The 21,361-nt window shown below is 37.5% G+C and overlaps 1 protein-coding gene across 2 annotated transcripts in view; it reads left to right on the top strand.

Moving 5' to 3' along the window:
- LOC129770071 (leucine-rich repeat-containing protein 15) overlaps positions 1 to 21,361 on the top strand; it is a 166,988-nt gene that overhangs the window by 64,172 nt on the left and 81,455 nt on the right. The window contains exon 2 of one of the 2 annotated variants that reach the window (XM_055772688.1): positions 3,600 to 3,904. The exons of the other annotated variant lie outside the window; for it this stretch is intronic. The gene's annotated coding sequence lies outside the window, so the exon portion shown is untranslated. The remainder of the gene's footprint in view (positions 1 to 3,599; positions 3,905 to 21,361) is intronic. 2 annotated transcript variants of the gene reach the window in all.

The raw sequence follows: 21,361 nt of genomic DNA, 5'->3' as shown, positions 1-21,361 counted from the left end.
GTTCTCGAGCGGGAACACACCTTGGTTTTTATTTATGAAAATTGAACTAAATCGTTTCATATATCAAGTCATTTTAACACAAATGCTACCATATACAATTTTACACTTACACTTATGCTAAATTTTTCACAATACACGATCGGTCATTGAAATGAAATTTCACGAAGCAACCAACTTTAAAGTTCCAAATTTAAATTTTATTTGTTAGAATTAATCGTATCACTCACCTTACTTGCAATATAAAAATGCCCTTTACTTTCATGTATTTGCATTGTCGATTTCCCCCAGGCAGCTTGGTTTTGATGTCTCTGTTAGGGACCCGCCGCATGTGTCGTCAATTTCGACCAATCAGAAGTGGGTATTTGCGTTAGGAAAGGGGTTGAGAGTTTTCAATTGTTCGATAGTTAGTTACATGATATATATTATTTTATTCAAGGTGAAAAATTGTTATAGAGTGCCGAAATTGTTTGATGCAAAAATCTCATTAATCCACCATGAAATGACTGAGCAATAAGCGTTTGAAATTGGACATTTTTAGAAAAATATATTTTATTAGCATGAAAAAAAAATCATTTATTTACAAGAAACGTGCCTTTACACTACACCACAGTCTTCAGAATGCAACGCCGTGCTGATGTGTAACAAGTTTCCACTGTTGATAACTGAAGAGTGGTAAACAAAATTGTGTTTTTACAAAATTTAAAATCAAACTTTATCTGTTAAAAAGTATCACATATTTGGCCTCCGAACAAAAAAGTGTATGGTCACTAGGGTGCCAATGAATGTATGGGAAAAAATTGACCCTAAAAATTAAAAAAGTTACCCTATACAAAATGTTTACCACGGAAAAACACCCTATGCCAAATATCAGCTCAATCGGACTCAAGGGACAGTGGCGCAAAGCGGTCAAAGTTTGAGTTTTTTGAAAATCGAAAAACCACCCTAGAGGGGAGTGATGGAAATTGGGGTTTTCGAAAAAAAAGTTGATGCCAAATGTCTTAAAATTGCATGAAACATCGAGATCTAGTGTCATCTGGAAAAAAAAATTTTTTTTTTGATGCCATATGTCTTAAAATTGCATGGTACATCGAGATTCACAGTTATCTCAAAATTTTTTTTTTGATAAAAATCGCCTTTTCAAACGGAAAAACGAGCAAGCGCTAAAAACAAATTTTTTTTGACAAATTTTTTTTCGAGCTAACAGTAAATCTCGACGAATAATGCAATTTTAAGACATTTGGCGTCAACAATTTTTTTCTTGAAAACCACGATTTTCGGTTATCTTTCGGTTTTAAAAAAAAAAATTTTTACGTCTGTGGCACTAATAAATGAAGTTCGAATGAGCAATGCAATGCAATGAATAAGCAAGTTCCGAATGAATAATCCAGATAACTTTTTTTATTGGTACCCAAAACCATACGTTTCGTTTCGTTTTCCGAAAAAAAAATAAAGTCGCAGAGTGTCGATTTTTTTACAAAAAAAAAATCGAGATGACACTAGATCTCGACGTTTCATGCAATTTTAAGACATTTGGCATCAATTTTTTTTTCGAAAACCCCGATTTCCTTTACTCACCCCTTGGGTGATTTTTCGAATTTAAAAAAAAACCCAAACTTTGACCGCTTTCGCCACTCTGCCTTAAGTCCGATTGAGCTGACATTTGGCATAGGGTGTTTTTCCGAGGTGGTGAACATTTTTTAAGAGGTAACTTTTTGAAATTAGAGATCACCATTTTCATTGGCACCCTAATGGTCACCTTGAGCAAAGCATAATAACAACAGCGCGCCTCCATACCAACCGTGTGCGCTTGTGTGAAGAATGTCAAACATAGATCATGGAAAAAATTTATTGAAATATTTAAGGTAACCTAACCATTTACCGACAGGTTCAAAGAACAGACCGAAAAATATTTTATGCATACAATAACTAAATATTTGCTTGTCGTGGTTTGTGTCGAATATATTAGATCAGTACACGCTGGTCCTATTTTATCTGTCAAATAAAGTCAAGTATTTGGCTTTGGTCAAACAGTGTATGAGCACCCTTAGAACGAGCGAAGACAAAACGGGCGCTAGAATTTGATGTGTGCGTTTATAAAGCGAGGAACGCATCACTCAAGTGAGAAGCGGTGTTGAGTATTTGAATTCTGCGCTGTATTTATTCGGCGCTCTCGTGTTTATCAATTTTTTACACTTCGTACCAAGAAAGAATACGTGTTTGTTATGAACGCACGCTGATGAAAATTAAACTCAAGTGCAGCGTAGCGTATGTTTTCTGAAGATTGAGTTCGACACAATCTAGCAGAATCGTTAGACGTTATTCATATCGATGACGCGTGGCCAGGTTGGGCAACAGTTTCATTTTTACGAAGACGCAAACAAATGGGTAGACTCGTGGATCGCTTCAAAGAGCCCGCAGTTCTTCAGACAACGAATCTGTTTTCTGCTAGAAAGATTGAACAAGGCTTTGGCTATAGACAGACGATACCTTCAAGAATGAGGATAGAACAACTTTAGCAGTAAAATCTCAATTTTCTTACAAAAACGGCGGGAAACGGATGTTAGGTACTCATTCCCGTCCCTCTCAATGTAGGGAACTAAAATTTCATCCAATTGCTTCAGATACAAACCTGAATTTATTCGGTTTAAAATGAAACAAATGAGAAGCTTGGCATAATATGAAGGCTGATCTCCAAAATTTCGCTCAAGACGCCCTTCTGATTAAGATCATGCTAATATCTTTACTGTCCATTCCACTAAATACGAGTAGAGGTATGATGTTTCACAGTTTCATTCAAGCAATGTTTTTCCTTCAAACGAATGCATTTCAATAGATTCATAATTTTCTACATCTCACAAGAGTGATTGGATATGCTGCAACGGACGCATTTTATCCCAAGCTCCATTTCCATATGGTTACACACTGGACATGTCATAAAATAATTACATCTATCACAAATCCAGACGTGCCCCAGAAAAAGCAATTTTATGTGACAGACCAGTTGAATAATGGATGGTGAAATGTTAAATAATGGATCACCGTTTATATGCTGACCGGCTTACCAGTGTTTCAGCATCACTCTCCTTTGTGTTCGTCCAAGTGGATATGTATGCTTTCGATTTAAATTCGTTCGTATAAACAAGCACCCATTTGTCGGTTGTTATCCTAGCATTTATAAGCATAGCATTCGTTTGTAAAGGGCGGGGAAAATTAATTAATTACAGCAACTAGATGGAGAGGGGTAAAACACACAAAAAAGCTCAGTTGATTAATGAGAAAATGCCTTAGAGCTTTTTTATCAGTATCTTATGACGCTTTTACACTGGAATTAATGCCGCTCGATTTCAATATTTACATGTCATGTTTATACTGTTTTATGACACTAGATAGATATAGTAAAGGTTGACTGCTTGTCTAAATTAGTTGAATAAATCACGTATAAACCTGGGTGCATGCACAAACAAATTGGAGTAATTCAGTCACTCCTTCGAACTCGAGGGAAAAACTGTGCAAACCATGATATCACACGATACATCACAGAACTAAACATGGTGTAATATATATATATATAATCTTCTTCGTATTTTCTTCTCTTGCAGGGAGTGTATGCTTTGAGCGCAAATTTCTCTGCGGTTGATTTTTCTTGTGTTTCCTCCACCATATCCCGACAGTGGAATCGTTTCCAGAGTTAAACGTATTTTGTTTTTGTCGAAAGTGATTTCCCGCGACAACGGCGGAGCAACATATATTTTAAAGGAGCGGTAAACATCTCCGAAACAAACAACCGAAACAACCGAAAAGAAAAGTGGATCGCCAATATTGACATTCGGGCGCGGGCATCGAATTCGATAATGATATAGGATATGGGACAGCCGGCTGTTTATAAACTCCCATTTGTGTATTGGTAAGTATTGATTCGGTCGATTTCAGTTGATGGCTTGTGTCTTGTGTTGGCAAATTTATATTTGTTTATATTTGTTTGGATTTTCCTTTAGTTTTTTTTTCAAATGGTATAAATCGTCCACTTATGCGGATGACCATGCAATGAAATACTCTCACCCCAGCCACTGCTGATCCTAGATAATTAATCTAGCCCCGGGTCGCTCAACACATACGTAAGCTTACTAATTATTTGAATCACGCAAAGGTTTCATATTTCTTGGAAAGCAAATAATACAGCTCTTTTTTATGTCCTCGATGAGTTGGCTCTTGTTGGCTGTACTTTCTACAGCCTTCGACGGAGGACCGTTGGTTCATTGTAATCATTCGCCTCATCCCACATTTTTCCTTGGACAAGCTACATTTTGTAGGGCATGAAGCTCGGCGACGTCGCTCGATAGCAATTTGCATGACTTTGCCAGTGCGGAGCGAGTGTTGGTGAATAATTCATGTACTGGTACCTTTCATGAGTATTATTCAGCCATTGGAATTCTGATGGGAGAAATTAACCTGACGGTTAAGCTTGATGTGTGTATTGTTTGCACAATTTCTTTAAAAAATATCTTCACACAATACCTGGAGACGCTTCATAGTTTATAAAGAAGTACTAGTAGATTTTGGTGGAGCTCGGCGGATCCCCTGGCAATTAAATGCTCCTAAAACTTTGAGATAATATTCTCCAATAATCATTTTTCCTAGTGGAAAAAATCTTATAGAAATTAGTTTGATATAGAGTTCCGGAAATTAACCGTGTATCAAAAGCAATTCCAAAATGAAATCGTCCCAAAAATGCAGATTTTAAAATCTTGTATTTTTGATTCGAATGAAAGTGTGTATTCCGTTTGGGTTGGAGGAAATATGAGTTTTTCACAGCAATTGGGAATTTTTTGACTCAAGCGTAACTTTTGAAAAGGGCGTTTCGATTTGAGTAAGAGAAATCTTTGATAATTTATATCTCAAAAACTATGAGTCGTACCGAAATAGTGTCTTAGAAAGAGTCATAGAGTATTGATGGTTGAATATGAAAAAAATGTACACTGAGAAAAAAAAATTAGTACTCTGTTTTTCATTTACAAAATAAAAATTCAATTTGCAATATCCAAAATACATATTTTTAATTTTTTTTTAAATTTTTTCATACAAAAAAGAAGTCATGCAGAAAATTTAAAAAATGGGCCCAAGATGGTAAAACTATTTTTGACGAACTTTGTGGAACATCGAATTTTTAGGAATTTTCGAAACTTCGTATTTTAGTATGTTAGCAATCTTAGCCATTCTCGAGATATTTAAATTTTTTTTTGTAATTTATTGTCTTTTTAATAGTAAATAGGCCCTTTAAACATGTTTGTCGTGTTATACCACCATGTTCATGAGATTTTATGAATTCGCTTATAATTTCCAACAACTTTTCCAAATACATCGTTATGGTAAAGACATATGTTTAGGAGTTACGTTACGAAACATTCGAAGACATGTGGGTTAATACAAAACGTAGCGAAACTAAAAAATCTTTTTTATCTTAATACAAACTTTAATCAATCGAAAAAAATGTTGGAAATTATAAGAAAATTCATAAAATTTCATGAACATGACGGTATATCACGACAAACATATTTTTTTTTTTTTTATCCAAAATATATATTTTATTAAGGCTCATATGGCGTCAGCCTAACGGGGCCGGGAGTTCAATATTTTGACAATATTTGCTTAGACTATGTTAGTAATATGTAACCGATTACTCGCGGTTGACTCGAGGTTAGTATTACAAGTGTTCTCATAATTGGTATGTCGCAGTCTTCGATGCTCTGTACGTGTGCCCGACACGGGATACTTCCTATTGGGATGCAGCTGACCATTAATCAGCAACGCCCCCCTAGTCTGTACCCCATATCTAGCGTGGTGCGTCTTTCTCGACTCGAGGAATCCAGGATAGAATGGCGGCGCAATCATCAGCTCGTGTAGAGTTGTCATGAGCGGTACAACCTTTGGCTCTTGTTGAATGATCAGTGGACTGCACAACCTTTGGCCCGTGTGTCTGTAAAGAGTGTGTGTATGTATTGCCGCGACTAAGTAAAAGTTTATCGATCGGATAGGAGGGATATGAAACGGGGACACAACGAAGGAAACATCATTAAACGTTGACATCGGCGTTTCTGAGGAACAGCTATAGATGAAGCAGAAGATCAGGATCCCGGCTACCTAAGATATCCCGGACGGGGATATCCGATTGTCTGCCTTGTGCTCTCAGTGCTCTAGAGAGCTGAGAGCGAGCAGCATGGAACCGGATACACGACCAGACAACATGCTCGATGTCGTGGTAGCCATCGCCACAATCACAAAGATTGTTTGCTGCGAGCCCAATGCGATAGAGATGCGCGTTGAGGTTGTAGTGATTGGACATAAGCCGAGATATCACGCGAATGAAATCACGACCTACATTCAATCCCTTGAACCATGCCCTCGTCGAGACCTTAGCGATAATCGTGTGTAACCAACGACCGAACTCATCACCACTCCACATGCGCTGCCAACTTACGAGCGTATACTGACGAGGAATGTGGAAAAATTCATTATAAGCAATTTGCCTTTCAAAAAGTGTGCCTTCTAAAGCGCCCACCTTAGCTAGCGAGTCCGCTTTCTCATTCCCCGGAATCGAGCAATGAGAGGGAACCCATACTAAGGTAATCTTGAATAATTTTTCGACCAAAACACTCAATAGTTGTCTTATTCTAGTTAGGAAATAAGATGAGCGTTTATCAACCTTCATTGAGCGGATTGCCTCTATTGAGCTGAGACTGTCTGAAAAAATAAAATAGTGGTCGATGGGCAATGTTTCAATGATCCCTAATGCGTAATATATCGCACCCAGTTCAGCGACATACACGGAACAAGGATCTTTGAGTTTGAAAGAGGCACTGGAATTTTCATTGAAGATGCCGAAGCCAGTGGACTCGTTTATGAATGAACCGTCAGTAAAGAACATTTTATCAGATCCAACTTTCCCATATTCTGCCGAAAATATCGGCGGAATAGAATCGGAGCGTAGGTGATCTGGGATTCCATGGATTTTTTGTCGCATGGACAGATCAAAAATGACAGAGGAATTGCAGAAGTATGGGAAGCAAACTTGGTTGGAGATGCCTGGTGAAGGGTGCACGTCGTGGGTAAGGTACTCATGGTATATAGACATAAAACTTGACTGAGGAGTCAGTTGTAGTAGATTTCAATCACCAAGTAGTTATCAATCACCAATGGATTCATGATTTTGCAACGGATGAGAAATCTGTAGGATAATTCTGTGAACCGAAGAGTAAGCGGGGGTACTCCTGCCAAAACTTCGAGACTCATCGTATGTGTCGAATGCAAACACCCCATGGCTATACGCAAGCAACGATATTGTATTCTCTCCAGCTTGAGAATATGAATCCTGGCAGCTGATCGGAAGCAAAAACTGCCATATTCTAACACTGATAATATCGTTGTTTTGTACAACTGAATGAGGTCTCCTGGATGGGCACCCCACCATGTTCCGGTAATTGTTTGGAGAAAATTGATTCTTTGCTGGCATTTCTGTTTCAAATACGCAATGTGTCTCCCCCAGGTACACTTAGAATCAAAATATACACCCAGGTATTTGAAAAACATAGAGTGTTGGATCGTTTTGCCGGATAGGTGAAGCTGGAATTGGGCGGGTTCGTGCTTCCTAGAAAAAACGACCATTTCAGTTTTTTCCGTAGAGAATTCGATACCCAGCTTGAGGGCCCACGTGAACAGATTGTTCAGGGTATCTTGCAACGACTTTTGCAGAACGACGGGATTAGTACCCGTGATGGAAATAACTCCATCGTCTGCAAGTTGTCTCAGCGTGCAGTCTCTAGTTAGACAATCATCCATATCATTGACGACGACAAACATATTAAAAGAGATTATTTACGACAAACAGGCTATACGACAAACATATTAAAAGAGATTATTTAGTATAAAAAAGATTATAAATTAGAAATATTTTTTTAAATATCTCGAGAATGGTTGCATTTAGAAGGAAATTGATAATAACTTGTTTTGTTTTAAATTACATCAGAATTCATAATTTGTGGCTAAGAATGATTGCTAACATACAAAAATTCGAAGTTTCGAAAATTCCTAAGAATTCGATGTTTCACAAATTTCGCCAAAAATAGTTTTACCATCTTGGGCCCATTTTTTAAATTTTCTGCATGACTTCTATTTTATATGAAAAAATTGAAAAAAATAAAAAAATACATATTTTTTGATATTGCAAATTAAACTCTTATTTTGTAAATAAAAAAAGAGTACTAATTTTTCTTCTCAGTGTATATTTTTTTCAAATTAAGCCAACAATACTCTATAACTCTTTCTAACACACTATTTCGGTACGACTCATATTTTTTTAGATATAAATTATCAAAGATTTCTCTTACTCAAATCGATACGCCCTTTTCAAAAGTTACGCTTGAGGCAAAAAATTCCCAATTGCTGTGGAAAACTCATATTTCCTCTAACCCAAACGGAATACACACTTTCATTCGAATCAAAAATACTCATGTTTTGTCATTTGTCGATTTCATTTGGAATTACTCTATATACCTTTAACGCTCTACAGTCCAACCTCGCTTTAAGACGGGTTTCATGGATATTCTTTTCAAATTATTCAGACATTATTTTCAATATTCACCCCCACTAGAACGTATTTTGTTGAAAGTTTGAAATTCGAGATAAAAGTGGAATGGGTATTTTTAGACGAATAAAAAATTTGGGTCTTAGAGGGTTAAGATGGCTTACAGTGTGAGTGCAAAGTTATCATGAAAAGGTGTCCTCAACGTCCGAAAATAACAATCTACTCTGCCAAAGCTCATACCAGGGGAACTATTAAGTCAAGAACCTGAAGACGGTTAACACGTCGAGCCTCGCGTTTGATCACAGGACCTGGCACTGAATTTATCGTTTGGATCCCACCGGTCTCATCGGTTCTGGCTGAGTTATGAAAAATCAACTCGAAAACGAAAAAAAAACAACCCTCTCTAATTTTTTGGATAGTGGATAGTTTGGAGCACAAATCAATTATAAAATTATTTTCTCCCAAGAGACATGATCACTGTGTGAGCTATTGTAATGTATGTTGTGGATCGCGAAATAAAGGGAAAAAGAGGGTTTTTCGAATCATCGGTTAACTTTGAAAAATCACAACTCAAAAACTAAAAAACGCCTCTCTGACTTCTGGACATGCTAAGCGCAGAAAATCCTCAGCTCTCAAGAAAGATATTAAAAATATAGCGTCCCGAAACCATGTAAACTATAAATACCAAATACGAAAAATGTACTAATATTTTGCATAGGGGGGTGTATTATCGTGCAAATCAACATTTCGCAGCAAGTTCCGAATGAAAAATAAAGATAGCTATTTTTATTGGCAACCAAAACCATACTTTTCTTTTTGTATTCCGAAAAAACTAAGTCCCAGAGGGACGATTTTTGACAAACAATTTTTTTTCGAAATGACACTAGATCTCGACGTTTCATGTTTAAGATATTTGGCATAATTTTTTTTTTCGAATACCCCGATTTCCTTTACTCACTCTTTGGGTGATTTTTAGATTTTCATAAAACTCAAACATTGACCGCTTTGCATCACACTCCCTTAAGTCCGATTGAGCTTATATTTTGCATAGGGTGTTTTTTCGAGGTGGTGAACATTTTTTTATGGAGTTACTTTTTGAAATACGAGATGACCATTTTCATTGGCCTAATGGACACTTATGCTTAGTCGCACTGCAGAATTTGCCCACATGTTACTCTCCGCAAGTGGCACTGCGCTCCTTGTTGGCGTAATAAGATGCTGTGTGACAAACTAACTTGCATTTTTGGAAAGTCATAGCCTTTGGCACTAAGAGTCGCATCGGTAGCCTCAATTTGTATACCATGACATAGTCCGGTAGAGCGGAACCAGCAAAAGTGACTCGAAACGAAAGGTGTTAGCGTGGGTGCGTGTCGGTTAGCCTATATATGAGACTAAAACTGACACCAATACCAACACAAAGAATGCACATGGTGCGCAACGATGAAAAGTTGTAGTTTAACTTATTGAACAACCTGTATTTACCTTGGATCGATATTAGCTTTCTTATACACCCACCCAACTCAGTGTTATTTTTCTCCTGTCTACTCTCTCGAATGAATATAAAATCTAAGTAACTTTTGAATATTAGTTTCTCATGGCCACTCAAAAGATTTAGTTCTAGATAGCATTGATATTAAGCATCATCTGAACGCATACAGTCAGTCGCAAAATTGAGTTTACACATGCTACTTGGCTATATATTCCATTTATTTGGTACGAAATATTTTTAATCCATTTATTCTTTTGATGAATGCTTATTACTCACACATTTAACTAGCTATACGTGCAATAAAATTCCGCGGAAAGTTTTTTGACTAGTTATTAAACCCTAGAAGATGAAAAAATCTCAATTGCAAAATTGATTGTACACTTTAAATTTCTTCAAACAAACAAACCTTGTAAGTAAGATCATTGCAAATATGCGTACTTTTTTGTCAATTTGTAATGTCTACACCCAACCATTCCTTGGGCAGTGATGATTTTTGTTTTTTATTGATGTTATCAAAATGGCAAGTAAGAGCTGTTTGCGTCGACACTTTCCGCAGAGTAGCATACAGAAACGATCTGAGAGGTCGTGTTGCCCCTAAATAGTCTTTCTCAAATGTGGATATAAAAAATGACTACAGTTTGCTTAGGCATATGTTAACAGACCTAAGGAGTTCTGGAACGAGGTCCTTTATACGGATGAAATGAAAACCAATCTCTTTGAATCGGATGGAGGACAGATGGCGTGAAAGAAACCAGGATCGGTGCTCCAAATTCAGCATTTTGTTCCCACAGAAAACGGCGGTAGTTGATGTATGATACGTTGGTGACTTCTGGAACTGGAACCATGGAGTTTATCGATTCGGCGATGGACAAGATGGTTTAATTAATCTTCCTGATACGTCCCTGCAGTATCCCGTTCAGAAATTGGATCTCCCTCGTAATATCTACTTTCAACAGAATAATGACACGAATCATGCGGGAATGCCTGCTCTACAATGTCTCAATCAACTCAAAACGAGTCACTGGACTTGAACACTATTGAGTATCTGTGGTGGGAATTCAAGAACCATCTGAAGAATGAAAATCCAGGGAACGAAGCGCAACTCAAATCGACGATTATGGATCTGGGATGCACTTCCGTATACAGTGACCAGAAATCTCGCCTCGGTGCTTGTACACCCAAACTAGCGTTGGCAGAAAACATGTCATCTTTGACAGAAAAGATGCCTTTTCCTGTTCATGAGAGTCAAATGCGCAAATAATGAGCTATTTTGAAAGCTTAAAAATGGTTTGTATGAATGCGTGCAGACATCTCTTTCTGTTTTCTTTTCTCTTTTCATTTGGGATTGTGTAAAAAAAAGTCCATACAACGTCAATGGGGATCGAACCAAGGCCGGCTAGAATCCAAAGTTACTTTACACGACCACGCTATCCATATTGCTGCCAGCGCTAGTATAAAGCAGCGTGATAATATTACACCTCATCATAGAATGAAGTTGGAAGGTGTTTTCTAAGACGATAAAGAAGAACATGAACGAGAATATATCTTTCTCTGTCTGGGCCGTGTATTTGGCAAACTATACGAAAAGCTTTCATATGCTTTCATTTAAATGTGTCTCCTGTTTCGCTCCCTCATATTGGCTCTAGTATATATATTATACAAATGATATACATGTATTGGGGAGTAGAACATTTTATGTTATCTTTCAGCTCATTTAATGTAATAAATCGGGATGCCAGAACATGTGCTAAAAATTAACTTTGGGTGTAGGAAGTTCTGGACGCCAAAGGGAGCCATACCAAATACTAGAGGATTGATTTTTGTTATCTGTTAACATTTCTGAACTGATTTCAATTTTCTTTTAAAAAAAAACACAATTTTGCCACGTCTTAATTGGAGATTTTTTGTTTGTATTTCAAACATGAAGTAGAAATGTGACCATTTTAATTTTTTTCTTATCACTACATGATAATAAAATGGATCGATTTTCGATGAATATGAGTCGCCCATTAATAGAAATTTGACCCCCTTCCTGTTGACCGAATGATCTGGAACTTTGGAACCCACTATTATCTCTGCAGTCTTTATAAAACTGCGTATTTCATTATCTTCAAAATCCAAGATGGCGACCACTCCAAAATGGCGGATCACATATTTTATCATACCTATATTATCAAATGAAAGGGCTTGACTAGTAGAACACAGTTATTCACGAGGAATACAAATTCAAAATGGCCGTCACAACGAAATGGCGATATATATATATATATTTTTTTTTTGGAGTCCTCATCAATATGCTCTTTTTATCAATATCTTTAAACTGTCCGTTTTACCCGCACTAGAAGTTGTTTGCCTTACCCCACCTGTACGATCATTGAACACACAATGTTTTGCTCACAAATGAATTTAACTGAAGTGCCCCTAATATGGCTTCGATGATAACTTACCTACGGAAGTTGTTCGAATTATGATTTTGAACGACTCAAAACACCTAATATCGAGGTCAAAAACATGGTTCAAACATCATAGAATATCATGTAGCAGAGGTACTCATCAAGATAAATATGAATTTAAATAATTTAAATAAATAATCTTACCGATGAACAGACAAACGAGAGGTCGTAATAATACTAACTCGTACAAGTCTTTTGTCACTGAAACTGGATTACCAATATAAAAAATGTTATCGATTACAATCGATATAGCTCGTCATATGGTTGCAAATCTGAAATAATTCATTATAAAATTTTGTAAAAATTATCATATATCAAACTACCATTGTATTATTCATCTGCAAACGCTTTGCCCAAAAATGTGAAAGTAAGTTGATGTGATGGAATTGACATTAATACTCGTAGAAGCAGTTTTTGGGAATGCAGATTCAATGTCTGGAACTGTTAAAAAATACTTAAACGAAACGTTAAATTTTGCCAAATACTGAGTGCCAACTTGGAACCGTGCTTAGATTTTATGGGTCTACATGAAGCTGGAATAAATTCTGTACTACATCTAATTGAACTTTGGAACTTTCGAATTGATTAAAGTAATCGAAATTTGAACATTTGAATTGCCAATCATAGTATGCTAATAATTATCCAACCATTAAATATCTTAACACATTGCTCACCCAGTTGTCTTACTGATAAGACAATGATAGTTCCTGTTAAGAATATAGGCAAACCGCATGCTACTACCATTCGATGACTTTTTGAAAACTGAACTCAGTGTTTGACAGCTTATGCTTCTAAGCTTCCATCAAACAGTCAATTATACAAAAACAGCAGTCTTTCGACGTACCCTAATTGTAGTAAATGTACCGCTGAATACATAATATGCGCATCAGGAATTAAAAATTCAATTATTTCAACTGCTCTGACGTAGAAACTCCTCTGAACAGCTTTCCACCACCTCGGTTCGTTCGACGTGGAATGAACGATGTTTGCTAGAAAGGAGCGCTGTTGGTTCAGGATAGGTCGCCGTCTAACAAACGGTTTCCGGGCGTCTCGACACTACCTACGTGCCCTGTAGGCCCCCCGGATAGGAAGAGTGTAATATCAGCATCGTCATTTTTACCTATCACAGTTTCCGCTAGCAGTCAAGCCGGTTTGATAAATGGTTGTAATGCTTTATGTATCGCCGAGGGCTTGGCGCTGGTACTGAACTCGCGACGGGTGGGTGGCTTCTCCCATCGTTTGCGTGTATCTTTGTATGTATCTCGCGGTATGTTATTTAATGTGGAGTGTATGCACGGTGGAAACCCAGACATGTCGACACGCTAGTAATTTTTGGTCGCTCGAATTTTACTGAACATTGTGATGGTTCTACGCTGCGATAAAATTCAGTATGATGAATAATGAAGCATGTTCCGTAGAAATACCATTTAAGCTTACCTTGTAGCCTGTGAAAACGTTAAAATATTTTATGTTCCTTAAATTTATCTTCTCAACAGTGAAGTAGGACAACGAACATATTATCGTTAAAAGGTAAACATTTCAAATTTACAGCGCTCAGGCAAGGATCCGGTTTCCTCTGAATTTTAGCGATAGGGCAAATGGTCTTGGTTTGTCCGTTTTAGGGTGTTCTCACGCAACTAGTAAATGCAAATCCATTTTTCATCTTGAAAATCACATGCAATCAACCCGAGTTTGGGTTTGTTGAAAATCCCCAAGTCTCTAGTTGCTAACACTACCATAAGGCGTTGAAATTATTCAAACTTTTGTGTTTTTTAACGATTTCCTCAAAAAGAAATTATGATCATGGTTTGTCCAAAAAATGAACATGGTTTGTCCGGTTTTAGAAATCATCATTTTTGAATGAAAAAAAATCAAATTTTCGAGAAGATGTTGCATTTCTTATTGCATAAGTTTACTGTCATCATATTGATCATTCATAGTTTAGGCTTCTTCTTCTGTAGGAGCATTGTATCACTGCGACCATTAGTTCGATCTATTGTAGTGCACTCCAGTTTGCTATGTATGCAGTGTCAGTTCGTTCTATCATTCGGGGAATAAGTGATAGTCGCACCAGGACTTTGCATATTCCCCACGAAGGTATGATTTCCTTTATAAAGCTCCTGTTTTGGTTCAGCTGACCAAATCTTGTTAGGCATAAGAATGGCCTTTCCAAGAATTCACAGTCTTCGCTGAATTAGTGTACTGCATTGACACAGTAAATGTTCCGAAGCCTCAGATTCGAAATTGCAGAAACGACAAGGTGTAATGAATAATTTGGATTGTCTTGGTGTTGATAGATCCCTCCAGTTGGCTTCAATCATTGATATTTCCCAGGTTTTGAGCTCAGGTTTGCATGATGTAGATAATCCGCAAAATGGTTCAAGCCCGACGAATTTAGTTGAAGATCCTAATCTTGCTAAGAGATCGGTTTTTGACGTAGGACTACGTCTAACCGGAAGATATAGGGGGTGAAATGGAAATCTAGGCACTGAACAAGTAGGAAAAAATGCAAGATTTGGAACGCTTATAACTCGAGCATTTCTCAATAGATCGCAAAAGTTTTTGCATCAATTGATAGGAAATATATCTACGCGTCTATCATAACGAATAACATTTCATTTTTCTTGAGATAAATAATTGAATAATTGTGAAATATCAAGCATTGTCCAAATGCACTATGTGCCCATTTTTGATTGGTCCATTTTGTGCTCCTCAAATCGTACCGACCAAAACGGGCAACCAGAGCAGCAGCGAAATACAATGAAGCACGATTGGAAAGGAAAAAGAAAAAAAATGAACGAAACATTGGTCGCAGTCTCACACATGCGTAATTCTCGAGCCAGCCAGTCAGCTTAAAAATTCCCGCTCCGCTGCCGCAACGATCATTCTCATTCAAACCGTACACCACATCAGTTCGCATCACAACACATCAAAAAACCAACCCAAGCAGCCATGTCTGGACATGGCAAAGGAGGAAAAGTGAAGAGAAAAGCAAAATCTCGCTCAAACCGTGTTGATCTGGAGTTCCCCGCAAGGCTAGCTAGGCCGAGCGCGTTAGTACCAGTGCGCCAGTCCACCTAGCCGGCGTTATATAGTTTCGGCCGCCGAAGTGATCGAGTTAGCTGGCAAAGCTGCTCGCGACGATAAGAAAACCCGCATTCGGAACAGAACATCAGGTAGCAGAACAAAAAAGTTTGTTCTTTATACAAACTGCTTTGGTGGCAAATCCAGAACAAGGCGGCATCGAGGGCGTTCGAAATGGTTTTTTTCAAAACCACGAGTACTAAGTTTTCTAAATTGGAACCATTCCATAAAACAAGGCGCTTTTCAGGGCCATTAAACCTTCCAAAAAAGAGTTTAGGAAATACAGTTCAATGCATTCTAGAATAATATCCAAAATAATAATTAAACACATTGTTTTTTTCATAATTTGTTTGCCAGGATCTGATGAGTATGTGAATTTGGCAGTTGTTCTGAGCTTATTGATAGTTGAGGACTTTCCTGATTATTCAATTTTCACCAATTCTTAAATTGTTTCCAGATTGAAAGTACAGTAATTTACAATTAGTTCGAAATTTAGCTAATTGGACGGACATGTAATGCGACTTATTTAGTTGGACATTTTTGTAAACATAGAGATCCAAATTATGACCCCACATTGAAAGTCAACACTGTACCACTGTCATCGCAAATGTTCAATTACAGGTTAAAATCGCCTCCAATGCGACACTGAGTGGTGCTTCGGCACGTCGCATTAAATATAATTTACTGTACAACATGTCACGAGCTGGAAGGGAAGAAATTTTCCAACTGTGAAAGCTGTGGCGAGTGGTAAATGCAATCGTTAAACAGGAAGGTTTAGTCCTACAAGATGGGGATATCGAGTGATAACAAAACAATAAACTCTTTAAATTAAAGATAATTTTGTGATCCTAAAAAGGACCCTTTTAAGCCTGCATGTGAATCCAACGAGCGAACAAATCGTAATGAATGTATTTTTTTGCCATCGCTCCCTTTTAACGCTCATTCGTTCGTCTCGTTGGACTCGCCCCTTTGGCTGAGTCTGCCGATTTGTCTCTATCCTGTGAGCGTGTACCGCTAAAGTACAAAACGTGCGGATCCGCTGAAAAATATATCATTCTCTTTCAAACTGTAAATCAGTGTGGTTGTATGGCATCGTTTCACATCACATCGCATCAACGGATTGGTGCCGGAGCACTAGTATTCCTAATAGCGGTTATAAAATTTCGGCCGCCGGAGTGCTCGAGTTGGCTTGCAAAGCTGCTCACGACAATAAGAAAACCCGCCTACAGAACAGAGCACATTCGGTTCGATGGCAACAACTAGTTTCAGCGAGTGGCAAACGCAATCGCGAAACGGCAGCAGGTAGAAGAAGGAAAAAGTTTGTTTATACAGATTGTTTTGGTGGCAAAACCAGCCACCGTAAAACACGGCGCTTTTCAGGGCCATTAAACCTTTCAAAGAAGAGTTATTAAAAGTTTTTCACAATACCAATGCATTATAAAGTGACATAATATGACATATAATATAAACTGATTTATTTTGTTTATGCTTGTTCTTGAACTTATTGGTGGTTGGGGTCTTTTAAATTGATCATTCAGTTTTCACAAACCCATGTATGGTTTCCGAATTAAAAGTGGCTTCAAATTACAACACATTGTATGCAGGATGGCATTAACGAATTTTCTCGGTAGCAAGAACTGCTTTCTCTGGTTGATAACTGATGTTGAAAATTGACTGACGTTACATCTGCATTGTATAGAAACATAACTAAGAGGAACATGATGAGCTATGTATTTCCTGCTGCTCTGTTCTTATTTTAAAAGACTTTAATCCTGTGTTAATTTACTGTTGGTTTTTCAGAACGCTTATAGCTCGTTCAATTCTCGACAGATCGCAGAGTTCGTCTCCAAAACCTCAGTTCTTTTTCATTTCTATTTACTTTGTTTGCGGAGATACAAATCTTACAATTCACTCGTCTCCGAAACCACAGTTTAAGGTACGGTAATGTGCTCAATAGTGAAATATATGATAGTGAATGAGCTGATGACCACCTATGCATTCCCTATCACAGCCATCATTTTGATTGTACGAGATGTGCATACGCCAAAAGATGCCCGGCGTTGAACATTTAATAAGTACAAAGCCTTCAGAAAAAAATCAAGAATCAACTATGAGATAGTGAGAAAAAATTGAGAAAGATTGTAAAAAAAAAGCAAAAACACAACACAAAAGGTTCTTTTCAGAACCCCCAACATGTTCATAAAGAGTAAACAGTAAACTAATCCATTTTTCAGGTAGATAGGTAGGTATTCACGTAGGAGAAGAAAATAAAACAATATATTTAAAAAATATATTTAGCAAAAGCTGTCCCCTTTGTATAGTCCTACGTCACTTCGGTTATGTCCCCGACATTACCCACCCGTCTTTTTTCATTACCTTTTATACCGCATTGACCAGGCACCCTGTATAGATTAACTTCGTTAGTAGCAGCTACTTGTTTTAAGGATAATATACATTCCCAAGCTAGCTTCGACTTACATGTGTATGCTTTTACTGCATTAAGAGCTGCTTGGCTACCTGAGAAGATACATATATTGGTATACCTGTATTTTCTAGCCAAACAAATATTTGAACATGTTAGAATAGCTCGTATTTCTGCTTGAAAAATTGTAGGCCACTGTCCCATTGGAACTAACATGTTGATTCCTGGTCCAGTAATCCCAGCTCTCGTAGATTTACCGATTTTAGATCCATCGGTATAAAACACGAGTGATCCTGGGCGAATTTTGGGACCACCTTCTTCCCATTCGTTGCGATTGAATTCAATTACTTTGAAGGGAACACTGAAGTTAGTCTTTGTTTCCATCCAGTCTTCATTCATTCTTAATATAGTGTTCAGTTGGATTTGTAAATGCCCTGTGGGATCTCCTTCTAGAAAATGTTTCATACGTTTCAGCCTAAGAGCCTAAGGGTAGAAGGTATAAATGAGCATCTAGGGCTTTGGAAGGTGCGCTGGGCATTGCTCCACTTATTGATAAGCATGCCAGACGTTGTAGTTTATCAAGCTTTTTCGAAGCTGATATTTGTGTAGTTTTAGGCCACCACACTAGCGAAGCATATGTTAGTCTGGGTCTCACAATTGCCGAGTAAATCCAGTGAATCATTCTCGGTTTTAGTCCCCACTTTCTCCCGAATATACTACTACAACTCCAGAGCGCAGTCTTGGCTTTAGATATTGCATACTCCAGTTGGTCGTTCCAATTTAGTTTTTGATCAAGCATGACACCTAAATATTTGGTTCGTTTTGAAAGCTCCAATTGTACACCTCCCAATCTAAGAGGTGGGATCTTATACTTTCTTTTTCTGGTAAATGGAATAATGATTGTTTTTGAAGGATTAACACTAAGTCCTTCCACGTTAGATCATTTAAGTGTGTAGTTAAGGGCTGTTTGAATTCTATTGGAAATAGTATACTCACATTTACTCCTCACTAAGATGATTATGTCATCAGCAAAACCAATGACTTCGTATCATAAATTAGCTAGGTTATTAAGAAGATCGTCGACAACGAGGGACCTCAACAGTGAGGGCATCCTCTAGTTGGTTTCGTTGTTAGAGTAGATCGTCCTAATTTAGCTGTTATTAGTCGGTTGATTAGCATAGCATATATCCAGTTGGAGATGCAAATGTCAAAACTACATTTTGACATAGGACTATGTCTTTGATTTCTATATAGGGGGGTCACTCTACGAAAAATGTTATTGTGACATATGTTGTGTTATATATCATTAGTCAGGAAATTTATTCAGAGTTTTTTTTTGCTTGAAACATGAACAGAGAATATCGTAAAAAAATTAAACAATTTGACGATTTAATTGGGAATGTTTTCTTTCGATTGCATTATCCACTCGCTTCCTCCCTGACGCAACGAGCAATCTTTTTGCCTAAATTCAGGCGTTAGCTCATAATGTGAGTTGATGCGTAAAATGAATTATTCTATTATCTCCGATAATAGGCATTAATTTAATATTATATTGTATGTTGTCCGATTGGACTCACTTCATGTTTTTGTCGTGTAGGTCTCACTACTAACAATTTGTGTAATTATGGTCCAGGATGTCATAATATCGAGTATGTAGTTTGGTTATGTGAAAATGCAATAAATGAATTTAAATGGCTGCTGATTTAGAAGATCGAAAGGGTATACCCACGTAAATCAAATTATGATAGCTTGAGTAGTCGCGATCTTACAGGTTATTACAAACAATGTTCCGGACAACGTGGTAACGAAGGAGATAATGCTATTTTTATCTATAATATATTTTTGTAGTCAAAGATTGATTTGACTCAGGATTATTTTTATGTAGGTCTTAACTATTTAGACTTGTGTTTAAAAATGATACATGATGACTCTTTGTCTTCTTCTGCATGATTGAATAAACAGAAGAAAAGGGTACTAATGGCCAACCTTGGGAATAAATATAACCCGGACTTCTCGCCATTTAGGAAGGAATCCACTGCCCACTCAACCCTTGACTTCGTAAAGACCGCCCTAGCCAATTCTCGTCTCTGATGATACAAGATTGAGCTGTATTGAAGACCTTTGCGGGTCCGGAAATCAATTGGATTGAGCAGTGTTTGCCAAATGATCCACTCATTGAAAAAATCGATTTCGTTCGTTCAAATATGATCTTTCAGGAAACATTTCCCCCAGCGGTATTCTATTGTTGTTATGTGCTGCAAATCACGACACAAAAGAGAACGAGACAACTCTGCATCGGCTCGCACTTCATTGCACACCAGCATGCAAGCAAAGCTATCATATACGCTTTCGGTGCAGAAAGCTTATTTTCTTCTTTGCCTCTCGACCTCTCCATGCATCATGAAACAGCAGGATCGTACGGACAACGCAAAGCGAAAGATTCAAATTCAGCTAATGTAGCAGATCCTGATTTTTAAGTCTCAGAGAGTGCAAACTATATGATTATTTAGCTCGATAGAGGCTAAGGGTAGGGTAGTCAGATTATATTTTCCATTTTTAACGTCTCTATCCCTTGAAATGTGTATATTCATATAGACCGCATAGTTTTTAGAGATGGGCAAACCGTTCACGAACGGTACGAACGAACTAGTTCGCCGAAAAGAGCGAACGAGCGGTCGTTCTTTTTCAAGGAACGATAGTTCTCCCCACGAACTGATTGCGAGAGATTGCGAGCGAACGGTTTATGAACGAACTGATTCCGTAAGAACGGTTTGCGAGTGAACTGTTTGAGAGTGAACTGTTGGAGAGTGAACTGTTTGTGAACGAACTGTTTGCGAGTGAACTGTATGGGAAAGAACTGATTGAGAGTGAACTGTTTGGGAACGAACTGTTTGAGTACGACGTGTTTGCGGGCAAATTGTTTGCGAACGAACGAGTGCAGCTGAACTGATTTGCGCTGGGCGGAATGGATAAATATAACGAGAACGCTTGTAAGGAAAATAAAACGATTTGTCATTTATGAGCAAAATGCATGTAACGCTGGGTTTATTTTGTTAATGTATTCTCAATTTTGGGTTAAAAATTAAATTAGATTTTTGTAATTTTAAAAGCAAAACTTCATATACATATCATATACTTTCTGGTTATCAGAAAAAATCTGGGGGAAGCTGGGGCGATTCATGGATTAGGTAAACATAAAATTTTATAGTGAGGGCATGTTGAGAAAAAAGTTTTTTCGTTGCTTTCAATTCATTGTTTGACCTATTGCGTGTACATGTTATCGTGATTGTTTATATGATTGATTGTTAGTGAAAATCGCTGCTGATTTTTTTCCC

This window comes from Toxorhynchites rutilus, chromosome 2 (genome assembly GCF_029784135.1).
Source record: "Toxorhynchites rutilus septentrionalis strain SRP chromosome 2, ASM2978413v1, whole genome shotgun sequence".
NCBI lineage: Eukaryota > Metazoa > Arthropoda > Insecta > Diptera > Culicidae > Toxorhynchites > Toxorhynchites rutilus.
Note: the sequence above shows the minus strand (reverse complement) of the source record. Positions and strands in the feature narration are given on the sequence as shown.